The 20,407-nt window shown below is 45.1% G+C and overlaps 1 long non-coding RNA gene across 3 annotated transcripts in view; it reads left to right on the top strand.

Moving 5' to 3' along the window:
* The window catches only part of LOC102553576 (uncharacterized), a 61,861-nt gene extending 41,654 nt beyond the window's left edge, over positions 1-20,207 (top strand). For all 3 annotated transcript variants that reach the window (XR_015643567.1, XR_015643566.1, XR_015643568.1), the window contains one exon: positions 18,347-20,207. This is a non-coding gene — a long non-coding RNA (uncharacterized LOC102553576). The remainder of the gene's footprint in view (positions 1-18,346) is intronic.
* The last annotated feature ends 200 nt before the right edge of the window (positions 20,208-20,407 follow it).

Genomic DNA, 20,407 nt, shown 5'->3' with positions numbered 1-20,407 from the left:
CTCTACCCTCCCTAGCCCCTCCCCCCACCCCACCTCGACACACAACAGGCCTATCTCAGATCCCAAAGCACTTGCTATCTGATTGCTTCCTCTTTGCCTTCACCACCAGGGAGTCTTTTCAAGTTCACTTGTTGTCGTCCATAGATCTGAGTTACAGAACAACTCTGGCCATGCTGCACCAAAGATATCAAAATGTCAACACTCAGGGGCTCTGTTTAAAAGTCACACCCAACCTCAGGTCACAGCCAGGCAAAATGCCATCACCTGTGTGGAACAGGAGTGGGTTTAGCTCTGATGGACTCTCGACTCTTGTGTAGACTCTCCTAAGACTGAAGAAAAAGCCCAATGGTACCCTCACTCAGCAGATGGGCTAAACCTAGGTGATCTGCTCCTGAGTCCTGGTTCTTAAAGTGTAGCCTATCTAAGTGTGCAATGGTGGCATCGTGCCTGTCACAGTCCTTGGCTACTCAGAATGAGAGCAGTGAAGGTGATCGTTTAATAGAGCCTATAATGTGTCTCTTTTTGTTGTCGTTGCTGTCTGCTGTTTTCTCGCCTAGGCTAGCCTCAAACTTTTGATACTCTTGCCTCAGTCTTCCAAATACTGGCATTCCCCAGCATGTATCACCAAGGCTAGCCCATCCATGGCTGTCGTCTCTTAATGAGATGGTTGAGATAATGACTGTGATGACGGGGACAAGGTTGAAAGAAAATTTACACATACAAGTTCGGGGTACAGCTCCGTAGGATGTGATGATTTGTATAGGCTTGGCCCAGGAAGTGGCACTCTTAGGTGTGGCCTTGTTAGAGTAGGTGTGGCCTTGTTGGAGTAGGTGTGGCCTTGTTGGAGTAGGTGTGGCCTTGTTGGAGTAGGTGTGGCCTTGTTGGAGTAGGTGTGGCCTTATTGGAGTAGGTGTGGCCTTGTTGGAGTAGGTGTGGCCTTGTTGGAGTAGGTGTGGCCTTGTTAGAGTAGGTGTGTCACTATGGGAATAGGCTTTAAGGCCCTACTCCTAGCTGCCTGGAAGCTAGTCTTCTCCTAGTGGTCTTCAGATGAAGATATAGAACTTTCAGCTCCTCCCACAGCATGGCTGCTTACCTGTGGTCATGTTCCCACCTTGATAATAAAGGACTGAACCTCTGAACCTGTAAGGCAGCCCCAAATAAAAGTTTTCCTTTATAAGACTTGTCTTGGTCATGGTATCTCTTCGTGGGAGTAAAAGACGGGTAGGGAACTTGTCTACTGTGCATGAGGCCCCATGTTCAGTCTCCAAGAACCCAATCCCAGAGAACCCAAATTGGAACAAAACAAAACCTTTGTGTATTTAGACAGTAGAGGATGGTAGAGCAGGGAATTCCAGAGGCTTCCCCAAATGTTCCTCCCAAGGAGAGAATCAAAGTAAACAATAATCATCTGGAACCTAGAGTTAGCCCCAGCCTATCTTGGAGTGAGATTGAGGCCAGGAACCTGAGATACCGACCTTGGGTATGTCCATGTTAGGATAAAGTAGAAAGAGATACTGGGTAGGTATGCTTAGTACTCTACTCTGCCTGGCATGGAAGGAGTCCTACAGCTGTTTGGGGGAGGAAGGCCTTGTGTCATGGAGGGGACATTGGAGGTCTCTAGAAGGGAATAGTGTACAGTTCCTCATCTTGATCATTTGAGCTCTCCCAGGAGTTGGTGGAGAAGGTTTGCAAGAATATTCTGGACTCCTACAGACAGAGATCTGCTCCATTGATTCAGGTGTTGCCTGTTTCTGCCACTTGTCTGCAGCCCAGACTTGTTTCCTGTCCCCAGGTGTCCTGTGTTCCCGTATTTGACCTCACTGAAAGACAGTTCCAGAAGCAAATGCTCACAAGGACAAGGGTTTTAGCCTCTCGGCTCCTGCCTAGTCCTTAGCATATGCTAGGTATTAAGAAAAATAATGTTGGGAAAATGAATCTTGTCAGGAGCCCAGAGGCTTTAAGATGAATCTGCTCTGCTCTGCGACTGAACAAAACTGTAGTACTCTGCTCATCTAGGCTGTTATTGACCTGTGCAAGGTCTGCCTTGCACAGGAGACCATGTTAGTTGAGGTTAACGCTGCTTTGAATTTAAAAGCGATGAATTTGATCTGAAAAGGAGAGTTTTAGGAAGTTCAAATAATTTTAGAATTCACAGGAGGTAGTGTTTCTGGAAAATATGATACAGATACGTTTTCTTAGAAGTTTCAAACCATCTTTCTAATTAGCTCTTGGGTTGACATGGGGGAAAAAAATTAGAAATGAGGATATCACATACCAGAACCTTGAGATGTGGCTAAAGTAATATCCAGAAGGTTTTAACCTCGGGAGTGCTCATCAAACAGAACACGGAGAAAAGAGGTATACACACACACACACACACACACACACACACACACACGCACACAAACAAGCACACACACATACACACACATACACACACATACACACTCACACGTACACACACAGATACCCACACAAGCACACACACAAACACACATACACAAGCGCACACACACACAAGCACACATACACACACAAACACACATACACAAACACACACACAGAAGCACACATACACACACAAACACACACACACACACACAAGCACACACAGACTAAAGACATGTTCACTGAACCTTTTTCATAGATAGGTCATGACAGCAGGGTGTGTTGCCAACAAGGTACTTTATGCATGTGGTCAGCAGCTAGTACATTTTCTATAGTCGATGGCTGCCACTGTGCAGAGCGTAGAGTTCTGGTAAAGACGTAGCCACTGGAAAATAGCTAGCCATGCTTTACTTTATCTAGGGCACTCTCAGAAAGAATCAGAGGAAGAAGATTGTGGCGTGGCTTAAAGGGGTGGTTCTAGAGAGAGCAGGGTTCATTCCGGTCCTTTCTGGGTATGATAGTTAACCTCACTTGTCATCTAGAATCCTCTGGGTGATGGGTCCCTCGGGGGATTGTTAAGATTAGGTTAACTGAAGTAGGAAGACCCACTCACTATGGCTACACCACTCCTGATCTGGGATCCTGAACTGTATGAAAAAGGGAAGGCAGCTGGGCATGAGCAGTCGTCGTTCTGTTTTCTGGTTGTGTTGGACTGTGTGTCTTTGAACTGTGAGCCAGACCAAGTCTTTCTTCCCCAAGTTTCTCTTTTCAGGGCGCTTTAGCCCAGGAGCAGGGAGAAAAAAGACACTGGGTGACCTGACTTAAAAGATACGGTAGAAACACAGATGGGATCTGGAGCCTTGTGTGTGACAAGCAGGATGCTAAGGCAAGAGCCTCCAGCACTGGAGTGGCAGAGGGGTGGAGTGTGTGTGTGTGTGTGTGTGTGTGTGTGTGTATGTGTGTGTGTGTATGTGTGTGTGTGCATGTGTGTGTCTGTGTGCATGTATGTGTCTGTGTGTGTGTCTGTGTGTATGTGTGTGTATGTGTGTGACTGTGTGTATATGTGTGTGTATATATGTGTGTGAGTATGTGTGTGTATGTGTGTTATGTGTGTGTATATGTGTGTGTATGTGTGTGTATGTGTGTGACTGTGTATATGTGTGTGTATATATGTGTGTGAGTATGTGTGTGTATGTGTGTTATGTGTGTGTATATGTGTGTATGTGTGTGTATATGTGTGTATGTGTGTATGTGTGTGTGTGTCTGTGTGTGTCTGTGTGTATGTGTGTTATGTGTGTATATGTGTGTGTATGTGTATGTGTGTTATGTGTGTGTATATGTGTGTGTATGTGTGTATGTGTATGTGTGTGTCTGTGTGCATGTATGTGTATGTGTGTGTGTGTCTGTGTGCATGTATGTGTATGTGTGTGTGTGTCTGTGTGCATGTATGTGTATGTGTGTGTGTCTGTGTGTGTCTGTGTGTCTGTGTGTGTATGTGTGTGTATATGTGTATGTGTATGTGTGTGCATGTGTGTGCATGTGTGTGTCTGTGTGTGTCTGTGTGTATGTGTGTGTGTATGTGTCTGTGTGTGTGTGTGTGTGTTTTGTCCTGGCTGGAGCAGAGCCCTCCTGTGTGCTCTTATCAGGTCCTGACTCTGGGATTCAGAGAGAAGGCCAAATGCTTCTCTGTTGAGTTGTCTATGGTCAGGGTGCTGCCAAGGAGAAGTATCTAGGAAAGTCAAAGACGTTAAAGCCTTGTCTTTGGCTCTTCCAAGGCTGGTGGCCGACGTGTACTGCCAGCTGCGCACTGGGCCCTGGGTCATAGGGGGTCCACTCTGAGGGTAGGTGTTCAGATGGGGGTTCCTCTGACTTGCGGGTGACTTGAAGCCTTATTTGCTTCAATTTGGTTGGCTAGATTTTTTGGTAAAATGATATTGGGTACCTTGCAGGTTGGAGTGGGGTTTTCATAGGAAATTTTGTAAAAGTTGTTAAAAACGCAAGCCACATCGGATTGACCCGTTATTGGCCTTTTGTGCCATTTTCTTACTGAAAGAAAAATAGACAGAGATCATGATTCCTTATTTCAGAAGGAGCTTAAAAATATGATTTTGAGTCCTATGAAACGGTCACTGTTTGATTATTTTCCCCACCTGTAAAAACAGCAATTTCATGCAAGTCAGCCCGATAAGATGCGGTCTGCAGGTTCACCTCTTTAGAGGTTGTAACTGTGAAGTACTCTGTTACTGTCCTCTGTCTGGTTCCACAGAGAAGCAAGAAGATTGACAGCTGAACTTGTCTTTTCCTTGGTAGTATTTTATTCTCTTTGCAGCTGCTACACGCTCCTTATATTGTACCACACACTCCTTACATTATAGCACACACTCCTTATATTATAGCACACACTCCTTATATTATAGCACACACTCCTTATATTGTACCACACACTCCTTATATTATAGCACACACTCCTTATATTATAGCACACACTCCTTATATTATACCGTCTACAGCACAGTAGGGGCAGGCACTGTTACTCAGAAGTCCCCTCTAGAGGAGTGATATTTTGTTCACTTCTATGTCCAGGCGCATTGGTTGATTTGAGAATTGTCATACCCAGGACATGCATACACGCAAACAAGTGTCGGGCTACAGGCTTGTTTCTCTCATCAGTAGGATGAAGATGTTTTACTTACTGGAACTCAACTGTCACCTGGAAGATAAGAGTGGGGATTGGAGGGAGAGCAAGGCCTGGAGGAGGCATGGCGAGGGAGGCAGGTGGTCCCTCTTGGTTATCAAGTGTGATGACTCCCGAATATGACAATAAATCACGGCAGGAATCAATCTGTTGGGAGGCTACTGCGCCATGCTGATAATGCGTCAATCAATATTTAATGTTTACACTTTAATTAATCCACACACGGGAAGCATTCTTTCAGTGACAAAAAAATAAAGGGATGAGAAATAAAACACCTTTTATATCAGGGAGCTGTGTGAGTGCACGGCCTGTCTGGGCAGCTTTGATTGGAGCTGTCATTGATCACCCGGGAGAGTCTCTGCAGCCTTCTCGTCACGTTTGGATTTCAAGCTAATGTGGGGGAGGGTGCAGCGGTGTCAGAATTCAGCCTGGGAAGATGGTGAGAGGCTCAGAACCGCTGCAGAGCAGGGATTCCCGCAAGGGCAATCCAGAGTCAGGGAGACTATTCAGTCCCAAGCGTTCGTGGTGTCTCCCAGCAAAGACTTCCATCCACAGATGACAATCTATGTCTCTAGTGGAAGCAGGGTGAGCTTCCGAAGCATTTTCTTCCCTGAGTTGAAGAGTGCAAGAGTTGTGTTACAAGCAGGGATTCCCAAATCCACCACCGGGACTATGGCTTGATATTCTTAATGCTCTGTCTCCCCCTTATCAAGGGCTGCTTTTAAAATGCCACGTTTGGCATTAAGATTATGGTTCAACTGTGACTATACAAGACACGGTGGCTGCAAGTGGTTTTTGTACAGCCTTGGTTCTGCCGTCTGTATTCACCTTGTGAGATACTTTACAGAAGCCTTTGGATTGCCTTTTGAGATCTGACAGTGAGCGCTTGGCTCTGAATTGTGACCTTCAGTGAGTGCCTTTTGCTTGGCTCACCAGTGTCTTCATTTCTTACAACCCAAAGGGCGTACCTAGAGTTTTGTTTGAAAAGATGGCTTGGTGGATGTCACTGGACTTTGACCTTTGGAACGCCCTGAGAATTTATTCTTGAAACAACAAGATTACTTTGACAGGTATAAAAGACAGTAGTCAGGACTGGGGATGTTCAGGATTGGGCAGAAGCATGCCTCTAACATGAACAAGACCCTGTTTCTAGTGGTAGTGTCTGTAGCAGTATTAAGAAGAGAAACATCGGGGCTGGGGAGATGGCTCAGCAGTTAAGAAGCACCAACTGCTCTTTCAGAGGTCCCAAGTTCAATTCCCAGCAACCACATGGTGGTTCACAACTATCTGTAATGAGGTCCGATGCCCTCTTCTGGTGTGTCTGAAGACAGTGACAGTGTACTCACATGAAATAAATAAATGGAACTTAAAAAGAAAAGAAGAGAAACATCAGAGCCACAGTTTGGGTTACCCCTAAAACAGATCCTAGGATGGGGATCGGAGAGGTCGGGTAAAGGCACTTGGCCACCAAGCCTGACAACCCAACCCAAGTTTGAATCCTGGGACCTGCACTGTGAATAACTCTTAAACTTGTTCCTTGACCCAAACAGGAGTGTCATGGGAAGCATTCTACCATATGGATGTGCATATGTGCACAGAAGATGAATCACGCAAAGAAAAGGGAAGAACATGAGAGGAAGACCAAAGGAAGAGGAGTCTTCACTGTGGGGAGGCAGTCGGTCAAAAGAGAGCATTCATTTCAGACTTGTATATCAGGAAGAACTAGGGAGCCATCGGGTACCCAATCTCTTCAGGCTTGTGGCTGCAACTAATGGTGTTGATGACCCATCTTCTCATAACCCCCAGGGCAGAGAGGCTCCAGTAGATTGAGCTCCTCTTCCTAGCAATGCTTCAAGTCCTTTTTCTATTGTCTTCATTGATCCGGCTATGCTGTCATTCCTTTCTGTGCTGGAAGAAGTCCACATGCATGGTCAGAGCATGTATGTCTGTCTATGTTGTGCTGCTGTGAGAAAGTACCAGAAGCTGGGGTTTTTATTGAGGTCAGCTGGCCCCAGTTCTAAAGGTTTAAGACCATGGCATTGGTATATGGGGAAAGCCTCACAGATGGCATCAAGGCACAAGCAAGTTGGGCACGGGCCTCAGGCCTGTCATCACTACTTGAAAGGCTGAGGATCACTACAAATGTGAAGTCAACCGGGGGTTTACATAGTGAGTCCTAGACTAGCCTGGGCTATATAGAGTGAGACACTATCTCAGAACAAAACTCCAAATAAAACAAAAAGCCAAAACAAACAACACCACACACACCTCCAAAACCAACCGACCAACCGACCAACCAACCAAAATCCAAATAAAACCAACCAAACAACTAGCTGGTCACTAGATAACCAACCAACCAGAGATACGTAGAAATTACCTTTGAATGCCAGGAAATGCACACACAAGAGAAAGACAAAATATTCCTAGTGAAGACCTAATTATCTGTCCTTAGTTCCCAGTGTCTCCGGGCTCTACCACTTGTCACCACCACAGTGAGACCTGCTTCTAGCACATGACTGTTTGGGGGTCAAGTTGTGAAGTAGTTTAGGAGCCGTGTGTGAAGTTCCTAGGGCTAGGTGGTCACTGAGACACAGGGACACTGAGACTGGTGGCGCAGGCAGTGGATTCACATCAGGTTGGAGAATCCTATCCTTGGAAAATCCTTTCTTCTTCTCTCCTGTCACCATCAGACTTGACTATTCTCACATGGCTCCGTTCTTATAAAATCTACTTTATAATTCGGGAACCGTACTGCGTTATAAACTGTGCATGCCCAACAGCTGAAACCAGCGAACACTGTACTGAAGATGATTCATGTACAACATGAACTACAACCATCCAACACAGAGATATTAATTTTCCTTCTTTCCTATATTTAAACTCCATGCGACCCTCCCAAGTTCCTTTGCAGCTCACTGCACTTATTTTCCCAGCATGCATCACTGACCGTATTTCTAATTGGACAGGAGAATTGAAACTTTTTAAAGATCCTGTTGGGCTGGAGAGATGGCTCAGCGGTTAAGAGCACCGAATGCTCTTTCAGAGGTCCTGAGTTCAAATCCCAGCAACCACATGGTGGCTCACAGCCATCTGTAGTGGGATCTGATGCCCTTTTCTGGTGTGTCTGAAGACAGCTACAGTGTACTTAATAAATAAATAAATAAATCTTTAAAAAAATAAAGATCCTGTTACAGGAAGCTGGTCTAGCCTCTGCCATTTTGAATAGTAGTTATGTTAGGAAGTCTTTGGATACAAATAATAACCTGGGTTTTTCTAGCAAGAAAAGGAACCAAGGGAGGGGTAACTGGCTGGCCCAGGGCATCTCTGGTGACCACAGGATAAGCTCGCAGTGAACTTGCTATTTGCAGGCTCTTGGTATAACCAGAAGCCCTGCAGTGTAAACTCACTGTCTAGTAAATGTCTTCAGTTCTTGCATGCCTAGCACCAAGGCAAAATACTGTCTTCTACACTCTCTACATTGTTTGGGAAGCTCTTAGATTTTAATCCCGTTATTTGACTTCGCTTCCTAGAAAAGGCACTTGGCTACATCTGGAGTCAGGGTGGGAAGGGACTACAGTTCTCTCTTGTGTGGAGACAGAGGGACTCGAACATTGTCTACGGTGCACCTGGCAACTGTAACTCAAACATCCATCCAGAAAAAAATGGGATGCTGAAGATTAGTCCCATGTAGCCATGTCGCTCTTCCTATTGGTACCCACCCCTGCCAGTGCCCACTGTATTGACTCAACACACACACACACACACACACACACACACACACACACACACACACACACACACGCACACACACCTTTCAGGGTTATCTCCTGGAGACTGACACTGAGCCAGGAGGCCACACCTGAGCTGTGATTATTGGAGCCACAGGCGGATTGCTGCAAAAAGAAAAGGCCTGAAGTCTAGAGTTGGGCTGTGTGAGGAGCCAAGCATTGTCTCCTAAAGCTTGACCCTGTGGACAGGTTCCCTAAGTGAATTCCCTTGTTGGTCAGGTTTAGAATCCCACGGCCTTTTCTTTTCTCTCCCTGTTCTATTACTCGGGTCTCACTGTGTTCATCAGGACTGGACACCATGTTCCTCTGTGTGGGAGTTGGCCACATGAAGGGAGGAAGCACTACATGTAGAGCAGAGGACCTGTTCTTGGACTGAGTCCTTCACCGTGAGGCATATACACTTGGCCTGAGTCCTTCACCGTGAGGCATGCACACTTGGCCTGAGTCCTTCACCATGAGGCATGCACACTTGGCCTGAGTCCTTCACCATGAGGCAAACACACTTGGCCTGAGTCCTTCACCATGAAGCATGCACACTTGGCCTGAGTCCTTCACCATGAGGCAAGCACACTTGGCCTGAGTCCTTCACCGTGAGGCATGCACACTTGGCCTGAGTCCTTCACCATGAGGCATGCACACTTGGCCTGAGTCCTTCACCGTGAGACATGCCCATCAGGCTTTCATCTCCAAGTCAGATGCCTGGGGAAGCAACTCAAAAGGACGAAGGATTGATTTCTTAGCTCTGAGTCCACTGTCACTGGCTCCATTGCTACTGGAAGTGAAAACACAGAGCAGATGAGCCTCAGGACCATTTCATGTTCAAACCAGGGCTGAGTTGGTTAGGTTCTCTAGGCTTACATCACGTGTGTGCGTTTTTCTAATGCTTTTTGCCATGTCCAGGAATCTCTCAGTTTCATATGTACTTAGTGTTTTCCTTTTGATTCACTAAATTTATTCTATACTTTTTTTTTTTTTGGAAATGAATTGATTCACAGGTAGAAATCAGTTTTACAAACAGAAGATAATTTTAAAAATCAGCATAACAGAAAAAACATCCTGCTATTAAATTGAACTGAATATTCCCTCACCTAGAAGGTTCTAGGCATTGTGGTACATGTGGTACATGTCTGTACATGTATTCGGAGGAAGAGGCGGAGTCAGAAGTTCAGGGTCATCCTTAGCTGTATTGAGGACAGCCTAGAATACAGAAAGCCCAACCTTATTATTATTTGCAAAAAAAAAAAAAAAAAAAAAAAAAAAGCCTAGCACAGCAGGGGCAATGGGATTAAAATGGGGCAGGAAGCATCCTTTGAGTTCTGGAAGGGCAATGCCAGGGTTACTGGAATTGCAGATCTCCGTTCCTTTATAAGGTTCTGGGTGATCCTACTGGTGCTAATTAGTCTTCTGTCTCTTTAGTTCCCAGGGAGCCAGGCGCTTCAATTTCCTTTTAATGTGTACACAGGCACGTAGCTGGTCAGGCATGGAGAGCACTGGTGTATGCTGATTGGTTTTCCTTGTCGTCCCCTCCTTGCCTCCTGTCCATCCCCCCACTCCCCATTGAGACTCTCAGATCCTCTGGTCCAGGGAATGTGTTGCAGCTAACATTCTCTAGTAGGTATGGCCGGGGATGTGCCGCAGTTCCTGCCTGGCTCAAGACCCACTGTCCGGCTCTGAAACAAAATAAGAACACCCCAAAAACATGCCCCAACTCCATATAGAAGTGTCCTTCGAGGGAGTCCATACCGTTCAAGAGCACATTTCCACAGCCAAGGTGTCCTGTAGACTCAGAAAAATGCTGTTTCCTCTCTGACCGCAGGGTCCAGTTCTGTCTTTACATACTCAAAGGTAAATCCTAATCCCACTTTGCATTGAAGTTCAGTCTTTTATTAATCTTTAAGTTTTTTTAATGGAAAGTGAAAGAAAACTCTGTAGAATTGCTATAAAGTGGTACTTCAAAATGCAGACTGAAGATAGAGATGACTTTAACAATAGCATTTCTGGAAGAATAAAAAATGAGTTCTAGGAGACCTGTGGGAAATGTCTAACTTTCTTTCTTAAAAACTTTGATGTGTTTTTCCTTAATAAGGGTTTTGCTTGTTTATTTTTTCCTTTTGCTGTCGTTGATGTTGTTTCCTCCTCCTCTTCCTTCTCCTCCTCCCCTCCTTCTCCTCCTCCTCCTCCTGCCCCCTCGTCTTCCTCATCCTCCTTTAATCCCAGCACTCAGGAGGCAGAATCAGGTGGATCTCTGTGAGTTTGAGGCCAGCCTGGTTCACAGAGAGAGTTCTAAGACAGCCAGGGCTATAAACCAACAGCTTATCTCAAACCACCCCTCCCCTGCAAAAAGAAAGTGAAATTTAGAGCACATTTACAGGGTAATGGGATTGTTAAAGTACCTTAGTCTAGAACACGCTGTGAGTCCTGACAGGGTGCTGTGTAAACCTTCTTACAAAGGAGCTCCAAGTTGCTGTAGGATGTTAGAGAACCAGGATATTTTACTTAGATATTGCTGTTTTGAAAGACTTAATGAAGAGTTCTACTAAATTGACTTTTCAAATAAAAGGTTAATTCTACCAAATATACTGGACAAGGTCAGACATATTCACTCACTCATAGGATAGCAGAACCTGTACCAAAGAACATTTAAATGCCCATTTATTACAACCCATGAATCCTTCACTTGAGGCTGATGGTAGTGAGTGACATCATACTAGTTAGGGGAACATGAAGAGTTGGAGATGGGGTTGCCTGGATTTTCAGTTTAGTGTTTTTTGGGGGGGTTACCCATTGTGAAAATCACTCTGCCTCATTCATTGTAAAAAGGCCAATGATTCTAAAGCCACCAGCTTGTCCATCCATCTGTCCATCCGTCTGTCCATCTGTCTGTCTGTCCATCCATCCATCCATCCATCCATCCATCCATCCATCCATCCATCCAAGTATCATCTACCTATCTATCCAAAATATTAGTACTTCTTTCTCTTTGGGGCATTCTCTTAGGTCCTAGAGATACAAGAGGGAAAACGTGATCTGTGTCTTCAAGAAGCAGGGCACACAACGAATGCAATGTGTTCCTGCAGTAAGTCTGCTTGGATTCATATGGGGACGTGGAGAAGCTGTGCTAAAAGCAGATGGGAGGGAATCACAAATGGATACACAGGCAGTCTGTCACCTGTGATCCCGTGGAGCAAAGGAGTATCTGTCCTCCCTCTCTGTCTGTCCTTCCTTTTCAAGACTTTTACCTTCTGGTGTAGACCTTAGAATCAGCCTGTCAGTATCTGCAGAAACCATGGTGTGTTGTATTTTGGGATGAGTCATCCTCACTATCTCACTCTTCCATTCCTAGCTTGAGCATTTGAGCCTTTCCCCTTTTTTTCTGGCTTAGAAAATTGTCAAGTTGGTTGATCTCTTCAAAGAACCAACCTTTGATTTCATTGATTTTTCTGGTTTTTTTTTTTTTTTAAAGCTAGGATGCACTTATTTCCACCATAATCTGTATTCCTTTCCTCCTGCCATTTTGGCTTTATCTGCTTATTTTCTCATTTCCAAAGATGTAAGTTTAAATGATCAACTTTTAGACACTCTTTTAAGATTCTTTAAAAAATACATGTGTGGGTATTTGCCTGTGCGTATGCACGTGCACATTGAGGACATTGAGCATTGGATCCCTTGGAACTGCAGTTGTAGAGGGCTATGGGTGCTGGGACTCCTTTGCAAGAACTGGACCATCTCTCCATCCCCTGGATCATTGAAATATATTTTTGTTCTTTATTTCAAGCTTTATTTATTTATGTGCATGCTTGAGTATGCAGATACACAGGTTGTGAGTCTTCACATGGGTGCTGTGAATCAAAGCAAGAGAAGTGGGTGCCTTTAGTCATGGAGTCATTTCTCTCCCATCCTATATCTTTTTAAAGAGCACTGATAACCATGAAGCTTCCTGTTGGCAGTTTTAACTCTATCCTGTAAGTTTTGTGTATTGTGGATTCGATTCACTTTCGTTCATCTCAGTGTGTTTTTGGGTTTTCCTCATGTTTGTTTGTTGACCACTGATTGGTCAGGAGGGTTGTTTTCTGTGAGCATCTATGGCTTTTGTATTTTTGTTACTTATTTCTTTTCTTTTTCTTTTTTTTTTTTTTGGAGCTGGGGACCGAACCCAGGGCCTTGCGCTTGCTAGGCAAGCACTCTACCACTGAGCTAAATCCCCAAGCCCCTTTGTTACTTATTTCTAATGTCATTTCATCAAGTCAAAGATCATATGGTGTATTATTTCAATCTTCTTAGAATCCCTGAGCTCTAATATCTAAGGTAGTATATGGTGTACCTTGGTGAATACTGCACGTCTACTTGACATGTCTCGGTCAGTCTGAGGTGGTTGAGATGTTTGTCAGGGATAGTGGTTTGGAGTACTCTGTGTCTTCTAGCTTCTTATTGATTTTCTGCTTAATTATTCTAGTCACAATGTATAGTGACATATTTAAGCGATTAAATAACAATATTATTCTTAGTTATACCCAGTTTTATTGAAAACATCACATAGCAGATTCAAATTGTTCCATATGGTATTGTGAAATTCATTCCAACTGTAGGCTGAGTGGCCTTCAGGCTGGAGAGACTGTGGAAATACAGAAACGTCTGAGTTCCCTTGGAATCAGGATCTACCTCAGGGATCTCCCGATTCAGGGTCAAGACCTCAGGATGTAGGCTTAGATTTTTTCAAAACCTACTTTAATAAGGGTTCTCAAATGATTCAACCCCATTCTAGCCCACCTTCCAAAGGTAGGGGAGAAAGATGGTGAATAGGACCACTGGGATGTGGACCTGTTTTGAAGTAGTTCTTTGGGGGTGATTCCAATCTCCATTGTCAGGATACCAGCAGTTCAGTCCAAAATTGTCACAGAACATGAATCAGCAGAGGTGGCATGATCCAGCAGAAACAGCTAGGCCTCTTCTGTTGAATCAGCACAAGTTAGCATGAGTCTGCATCACATGACACAAGCAGAAATTTCCACTTCATCCAGAACATAATTATTCCTCCCCTCTCTCCTCCTCCTGCAATCTTTTATAGCTATAACTACCAGGACCCTCTGAATTCACTTTATCAGCTGCATAACATGTTGGGGAACTCCTTCCTGGGATCATGGTGATCTCTGTGCACAGATGGTTCTTGGTGTGGAAGTCCTCAAGCGGGTGTGTGGAGTACTTCTAGATAATGGTCCAAGATGTCTTCTTCACAGTCTTGGTTTAGCTTCATGGTCTTGGTGTGAATCTGGCCCATGTTGGCAGGTCCTGGTAAAAGAGAAACACAGCTATTACTGTTATGTTGCCTGTTTTCTCTTCAACTTTGCCAGTTATTGCCTCATACATTTTAGGCTGTCTTGGTGGGTCATATATGTTCATAGTGGTACGTCTTCTTGACAGACCAGACCTTTTATTCTTATGAAGATAGTCCTCCTTTGTGCCTAGAGACTACCTGTCTTAATTTGTGACTGGTGCTGCCGCTGCTGGTGACCCTTTCCTAATGGACAAGTACATCCACGGTCTTCGGCACTGATCACTAGCTCTGTGGCTCTCTGAACCAAGCATTTAGCAGCAGTCAGCCTACTGTATACAACAGCAGTCAGAACTTACTCTGGTAAGTTCAAACCTCCAAGCAGAGCATCTGTTTGTCTTCAGTGTTTTTCCTTGGTGCTCATGCCAGAAGACCTTTCTTAGCACCCCAAGCCAGAGGCTTGAAGCTATTTCCGGCTTTAGTTTTCATAAACTAGCACTGTTTGTTCAAATGAAGTATTTGAGACGATCTCTTAGAAAGTGAGATCCTTTACACAGATTTGAATATATTCAACTTTGTTTTATCCAATAAATGCTTTTAGAAAAAAAAATAACCTCCTGTTCAAGCATATGTGGTCTCCACTTGAATGTGTAGCTTCCATTCTGTAGCATAAAAATTCAGCTAGCCACATGACACTGCTACTCAACTGGCTTCTTGGTGCTTTGCACTTGCTTGACCCAGGGGTTCTGGATCTTACCAGTAAAGTCTTGGTGAATAGTTCACAAGGGACATCTAGTTATGTAAGCCAGTGGCCAGGCCCCTGGAGGGCACTGGCTGAGTTTGATGCCCTTCATTCATTTGGCACTGTCACATAACCAACAGGGGATGTTCAGAAGCAAGAGAGGCACAGCTATGTTCTCGATGGAGATTGATTCTTTTCCAGACACCCAAGGAGACTGGGCTATTGTGATGATGTCATCATTCTGTGCCTATTGCTCTCATTCACTGAATCTTTACTATTTACAAGCCTTTGCAGAAACATGTTTTTAGAAGAAAAGCCCATCTTTATAAATTAAACCACGCAGGCACGCAGGCACGCACGCAGACATGTAGGCACGCACGCACGCACGCGCACCTGATGTTCTCCGTGGAATCTAGAATTCCAGGCGTGATTGGGGCCAGGGTGTTATCTCATAGCTAATGAGTGCATTCACACAGAATGTGGCTGGGACCAAGGTGCAAGCTTAATTTCTTTAATGTGTGTTTCCAGACATGAATGAGAAAGGAGCATTTTGGCAAACCAGACATCTGGCTTTAAAAAGCAAATCGAAGAGTAAGAGTGTTGGCAGCGGTGGCGGCTGAGTGCTGTGTCCAGGACTTCCTAGTTGCCACCTCTTGGTCTCTTTCCCCTTCCCTTCTATCTGTGGGTATCACTGTCTGCTTTTAGGAGATTGAACTAAAGATAAATGTCTTTGACCTTGACAAAAAAATATTCAGAAGATCCAAAGAGACGAGACGCTTGTGAGCACTGGAGGGTGTGACTTGGAAAGAGGATAAGGGCTTAGTATGTGTGACCCCATGAAGTAACATCAGTCCTGATGTAAGTCACCTAGGTCCAGATATGTGCTCTAAAAGGAGTCTATCTGACAAAGAACTCCAGAGAAATAGCAGAATGCTTTAAAAAAAGCAGTGGGCTTCCTGGTTCTGGAGCTTCTGCCACATACCCTTGACAGTCACTCATTAACTGCTAACATGGCCTCGTCTAAGGGGCCCAGAACTCCATGGAAGAGAGCAGAAGCATCCCCAGTGGCTAAGCAGGTGGCGGCCATGAATGGTTGGTGCTATGTATACTTAAGGATAAACTGAAGTGACCAGCTTTGAGGAAGCTATGGCTTGGGTTTGGCAGGTGATGTTACCCTGGGAGGACCATAGCCTTCAGAGGTTGTCCTGGCTGTTATGACAGCCAGCAGCTCAGTTTTGAACAAGATAGGCAAAGGTTCGGGTCTCCTGGAGGTTCTGTTTTGTTGGTTTGTAGAAAGTGGGTAGTTAAGGAGGAAAAGGACATATCCAGACACCATGGCCATGAATGGCTGCTGGAGAAGAGGGACACAATGGGACTCTATGGAGCAGGAGGTCAACTCCCTCTATTTCCAGGATCCATGTGGTGGGACCATCCCCCCTTCTGGGTACTTGTCTCTGGAAAAGCATTCTCTGACTCAGCCCGGGGAAAGGTTTGATAGCTTGGCTGCCCACGATTATCGGGATCTTGGGGTTCAGCTACCTGAGAAGTCGAAGCAGACAGCACCGAGTTCCGTACATCACTCTACACAGGGGCACTGACTCCCGTAAGGGCACTGGCTCCCGGAAGTAGCAGGACTCTCGTTTGCTTGGGGTTTTCTGCTCAGCTTGGACTTCACCAGTTTGGGCCAAAGGTTATTGTATTGATTTTTACCGGAAAGAACTAGAGTAAAAGAAGAACCACAACAAAAGGACCAAGCTGTGTGGATTCTTTCTGAAGATGATACTCAGTGGTCTGTTTAGGATCGGGGCTAGTTTGGCTCCATGATCTGGCACAGGATTTGGGGAGTGGGGGAGGGCAGAGCTCATCCTAAACAGGTTGTTGGTTCAGACTACGTTTTTTTGAATCAACCTTTAAAAATGTGAGTCTGACCTTAAAACAACAACGACGACGACGACGACGACGACAAACAAAACAAAACAAAAAAACCCAAAAACCAGATTTCTGGTATTGCTTGGAAAAGCTGGAGACCTAGTAGCAAAGGCTGGCTTTACGCAAGGTGTCTTTGCTGGGCACAGAGTAGCAGCTTCCTCAGAACGGGAGCACTACAGTGCATCCTAGCAGCCACCACTGAGCCACCGGGAGTGTTTGAGTTCTGGGTTGTGCTTTGAACCACCAGCCTGTTGTTGTAAAAATATAAAAAGTAAAATGTTGTCTTTTATCTCCCACTAGATCCATCACCGCAGTACCCCAAGATGTCTGCTGGATATCTTAATTCTCAGTCAGCAAAGTCTCTCGCCCGCTTTGCTCCATCCCATATCACACTCTTGAAGGCCTCTCTCTGAGCCGTCAGGAATCTCTCTACCTATCCAGTTCCCAAGGCAGGTTTCCATGCCAGAAACACACATCCCAACTCCATGGTGGCCCAGACCACCGGCCCCACACTCCATTACACTTAAATCTACACATGAAAGAACACACAACACAATAACCTTTGACCCAACTGATAAGATATAATTGCCCACCTAAACATACAAAGCCCTGTACACATCCATCCCTTAAGAACATTAATAACAACCTGTAAATACACAGAACGGAATCTTAACATCACCTGCCATGTTGTCTATCGCTCCTCCCCCTCTTCCTCCTTTTCCTTCAAACTCTTGTCCCGCCCATCCTTTCTTCTCGTCCAATGACAGGCCTCCTTCTATCCTGTACCTGCCCTCACCTGTAATTCACAATTTAAATGGGGAGAAGGTTCTGGTGAAGTCACCTGAGTCCTAAGTACATGACTAGACAGCCATCCTTGGGGCAGTGGAATTAGCATCAAAATACAGATAACTCCAGGGCAAACCATAACACCAGTCCTTGAGAACACTGTCACGTTATTCATTTGAGAAGAAAAGGTAGCAGTGAAGCTTGAACTCTCAGGACTGAAAAGAATTTAAAGAGCTACTCCCACCCGTGTCCAAATCAAATTCAAAGGGGACACTTGCTCGCTCATGATCTTATACTAACAGGGACCTCAGCCACAAACTGCTTGCACATGAACAGTCCGTAGTAGCCATTACACCAAATTGAATGCACAGCAACCCAAGAAAGCATTGCTGTACTTTGAATTGTCTCCTCAAATGTATTGGAAGGATAATAAAGTCTATGTTCTCTCTCAGGCCCGTGTGCCTTTTTTTTTTTTTTTTTGGTTCTTTTTTTTCGGAGCTGGGGACTGAACCCAGGGCCTTGCGCTTTCTAGGTAAGCGCTCTACCACTGAACTAAATCCCCAGCCCCCGTGTGCCTTTTAACAACCTTAACAACCGGAGGCAAATTTTGATTATCCCTTCCTGGGTACTATCTTGTTGATTTGCGTGTTGTAGTGAGTCTAAAAAGTCAAGACCATGGTTCATCTCTCTGGCACAGGAGCCTGGGGTGGGGGGATGACACAGGAGTAAATGCTCTCTTCTCTCCTCAGGTGCCGGGAAGGAGGAAGCTCCGGATACTTGTGAAGGTGTGGGCTGTCCTTTTGCACACCCATAGTCTCCTTTGACTTTGAAGTTCGGACTGTCACCATTCCACTTTGGCTTCTGGATCAAGAAAATGGTCAATGTGCTGCCATGGTAAAGCTCCAGGGGACTTGGAATCACTCCAGGATAATGACATATGCCACCCATTGACAGCTCTGACACGGGCTTTGTTCAGTCACTTCAGACAGCTACTGTTTAATGTCTTATTCAGTTCTTCAACAACGCTGTGGACGAAGAAACGGTCCACAGCTGATAGGCGGAGACACTGAGGTGCGGAGAAGCTAAGGGATTTATCCAGGACCTCTCAACCAGCCATGCCGAACCTGCAGTGTGCACCTTGTTCCTTGGGACATCATGCTGCTGCTACATTACTTGAAGTCGGGTCTTGAGGGATATGCACAGTCTGAAGTTCTCTCTTTGTGTACTAATGAAAACACAGTGGGTACTCCATTTCCTAGCAGGGCTAGCTCTGGGCTGCTTCATACTTAAAATCATGAAAACTTGCTGAAATTTAAAAATCTAGATCTTGGGCTGGGGAGAGAGCTCATTGGTTAAAATCACCACTGCTCATTCAGAGGATCCAAGTTTAATTCCCAGTACCCACGTGGTAGCTCACAACTGTCAGTGACTCTAGTTTTAGGGGGACAACTCCTAAAACTAGGACAAATATGTTCTCACCCAGACAAATATGCAGTTAAAACACCAATGCACACAAAATAAACAAAAATAAATAAATACATACATACATACAATCTAGATTTTAGCTGCATTATATATGTTCCACAAGCTCCAAAACCCTGCAGAACTACATCCTTTAGGATGTTTGGGCACTAAAGGGACAGAACATTAGAACTTTCTGTAGAAACTACCAGAACAAAGCACAGTGGCAGATGAAGAACCAGAGATGCAAGGAACATAAAAAGCACACAATGGGAGGCTCATTGCTCTGCTATCACATCTAAGCCCCTCCCTGGCCTCCTGTTCCTGCTTTCGGAATAACTTTCTTGTGGATCCCACGTTGCCCGTGGAAGGTACCTCACCTCTGCTTTCCTATGTGCTCGGTGCCCTGAGGGTTGGGGGATGTGACATGGCTATCACTATCTACACAGTCAGTCACTTGGCACTGTAGGCTGTAGGGATCTTTAAACAGAGACATGCTTCAGGGTGTAGATTATGAACTGCATATGGCAGATGCGGACACTTGGGCAGCTTATGAGGATCTGGACCCTGGGTAGGATCACCTCTAAAGGGATGCTTACCCTCAGAGAGCCTGGAAATGTCTGTTTAAAGGACCTGGTCAAATACTCTAGAACCACAGCTAGGTCACTACCTTGCTGTAAATGACTTGTGTGTCATTGTACTGGACAAATGCTCCCAGTCTTATTAGGGTTTTACTGATGTGAACAGATACCATGACCAAGGCAACTCGTATAAGGACAGCATTTAATTGGGGCTGGCTTACAGGTTCAGAAGTTCAGTCCCTTATCATCAAGGTGGGAGCATGGCAGCAACCAGGCAGGCATGGTGCAGGCAGAGCTGAGAGTTCTACATCTCCATCTGAAGGCTGCTAGCAGAATGCTGACTTCCAGGAAGCTAGGACTAGGGTATTAAAGCCCACACCCACAGTGACACACCTACTCCAACAGGGCCACACCTCCAGGTAGTGCCACTCCCTGGGCCCTCCATCACACTCCCCAAGGGCAGACTTCGTGTATACCTCCTGATTATTGCTGAATCCTGGAGGCCACCTCCTATTGATAACAAATTCTAGAAACATCAAATAAATATAATAAATATTGGTTAAAACAATGAGGGGGTTAAGTCTCAGAAGTTTGTTATCATAAACTTTATGATTTATATATGACCCTCCTTCCTTTTTTTTTAATCCTCTTAAGATGGGATCTTACTATGTAGTCCTGATTGACTTGGAACTCATTGTGTAGACCAGGCTGATCTTGAATTCACTGGGGTCCACCTGCCTCTGCCTCCTGAGTGCTGGGATTACAAGT

The sequence above is a fragment of the Rattus norvegicus genome, chromosome 19 (genome assembly GCF_021556685.1).
Source record: "Rattus norvegicus strain SHRSP/BbbUtx chromosome 19, alternate assembly SHRSP_T2T, whole genome shotgun sequence".
Classification (NCBI taxonomy): Eukaryota; Metazoa; Chordata; class Mammalia; order Rodentia; family Muridae; genus Rattus; species Rattus norvegicus.
The sequence above is the reverse complement of the archived record's forward strand: the minus strand, read 5'-3'. Positions and strand labels throughout refer to the sequence as shown.